Consider the following 1,838-nt stretch of genomic DNA (forward strand, 5'->3'; position numbering starts at 1 on the left):
GTTGCATACCTCAAATACCAACAACTTTTTATTTGTCAGTTATACCTCAATAAAGCTAGAAGAAGATGGTGACAAGAGGAAAGTGGCCAGAGAGAAGGCCACAGTGTGAGCCAGCCCAGGGGTCTCATAGGAGGAACACACACACAAACAAGTAAAGAACAAAGTCTATGTTTAAGAAAACACCAAAATGTTACTAAAAGTTCTCTCTCTCTTCACTGCTGCGGCTGCAGCCATGAGTACGCTCAGGCTTCAGAAGAGGCCCGCCACTAGTGTCCTCCGCTGTGACAAAAAGAAGGTCTGATTGGACCCCAATGAGGCCAATGAAATCGCCAATGCCAACTCCCGTCAGCAGATCTGGAAGCTGATCAAAGATGGGCTGATTGTCTGTAAGCCTGTGACTGTCCATTCCCAGGCTCAATGCTGGAAAAACACCTTGGCCCACCGGAAAGGCAGGCACATGGGCACGGGTAAGCGAAAGGGTACAGCCAATGCCCCAATGCCAGAGAAGGTCACATGGTGAGGAGAATGAGGATTCTGCGCCCGCTGCTCAGAAGATACCATGAATCTAAGAAGATCAATCGCCACATGTATCACAGCCTGTACCTGAGGGTGAAGGGGAGTGTGTTCAAAGACAAGCAGATTCTCATGGAACACATCCACAAGCTGAAGGCAGACAAGGCCTGCAAGAAGCTCCTGGCTGACCAGGCTGAGGCCCGCAGGCCTAAGACCAAGGAAGCACGAAAGCAACATGAAGAGTGTCTCCAGGCCAAGAAGGAGGGGATCATCAAGACTTTGTCCAAGGACGAAGAGATGAAGAAACAAAAGCTCCCCCTTTGTCTGTACATACTGGCCTTTGTGATTACATAGATCAGCCATTAAAATAAAACAAGTCTTAAAAAAAAAAAAAAGGATGGGTGCAGTGGCTCATGCCTGTAATACCAGCACTTTGGGAGGCCGAGGTGGGCGGATCACCTGAGGTCAGGAGTTTGAGACCAGCCTGGCCAACATGGTGAAATCCCGTCTCTACTAAAAATACAAAAAAAATTAGCTGGGCGTGGTAGCGGGCACCTGTAATTCCAGCTACTCGGGAAGCTGAGGCATGAGAATCGCTTGAACCCAGGAAGCAGAGGTTGCAGTGGCCGAGACCACGCCATTGCACTCCAGCCTGGACAACAAGAACAAAACTCTGTCTCAAAATAAATAAATCAATAAATAAAAGTTATCTCTGAGTAGTGAGATTAGCCTGTTAATTTTTTGAATTATACATGTCAAAATGTAAAATGTGTATTATCGGTGTATATTTTAAATCAAAGGGTATCTGTTTATTTATTTATTTTTTTTGAGACGGAGTCTCATTCTTGTTGCCCAGGCTGGAGTGCAATGGTGTGATCTCAGCTTGCTACAACCTCTGCCTCCTGGGTTCAAGCAATTCTCCTGCCTGAGCCTCCCAAGTAGCTGGGATTACAAGCATGCGCCACCACGCCCGGCTAATTTTGTATTTTTAGTAGAGTCGGGGTTTCACCATGTTGGTCAGGCTGATCTGGAACTCTTGACCTCAAGTGATCCACCCTCCTCGGCCCCCCAAAGTGCTGGGATTACAGACGTGACCCACCGTGCCTGGTCCAAAGAGTGTCTGTTTAAATTAAATTCTTTTTTTTTTTTTTGAGACAGGGTCTCACTCTGACACCTATGCTGGAGTGCAGTGACATGGCTTATGGCTCACTGCAGCCTTGACCTCCCGAGCTCAGGCAATTCTCCCACCTCAGCCTCTCAAGTAGCTGGGACTACAGGCATGCACCATGCCCAGCTAATTTTTGTATTTATTGTAGAGACAGGGT

The 1,838-nt window shown here is 47.3% G+C and overlaps 1 pseudogene; it reads left to right on the forward strand.

Moving 5' to 3' along the window:
• Positions 1–211: 211 nt before the first annotated feature.
• Positions 212–908, forward strand: LOC129485709 (large ribosomal subunit protein eL19-like; annotated as a pseudogene).
• Positions 909–1,838: the final 930 nt, after the last annotated feature.

This window comes from Symphalangus syndactylus, chromosome 7 (genome assembly GCF_028878055.3).
Source record: "Symphalangus syndactylus isolate Jambi chromosome 7, NHGRI_mSymSyn1-v2.1_pri, whole genome shotgun sequence".
Lineage (NCBI taxonomy): Eukaryota > Metazoa > Chordata > Mammalia > Primates > Hylobatidae > Symphalangus > Symphalangus syndactylus.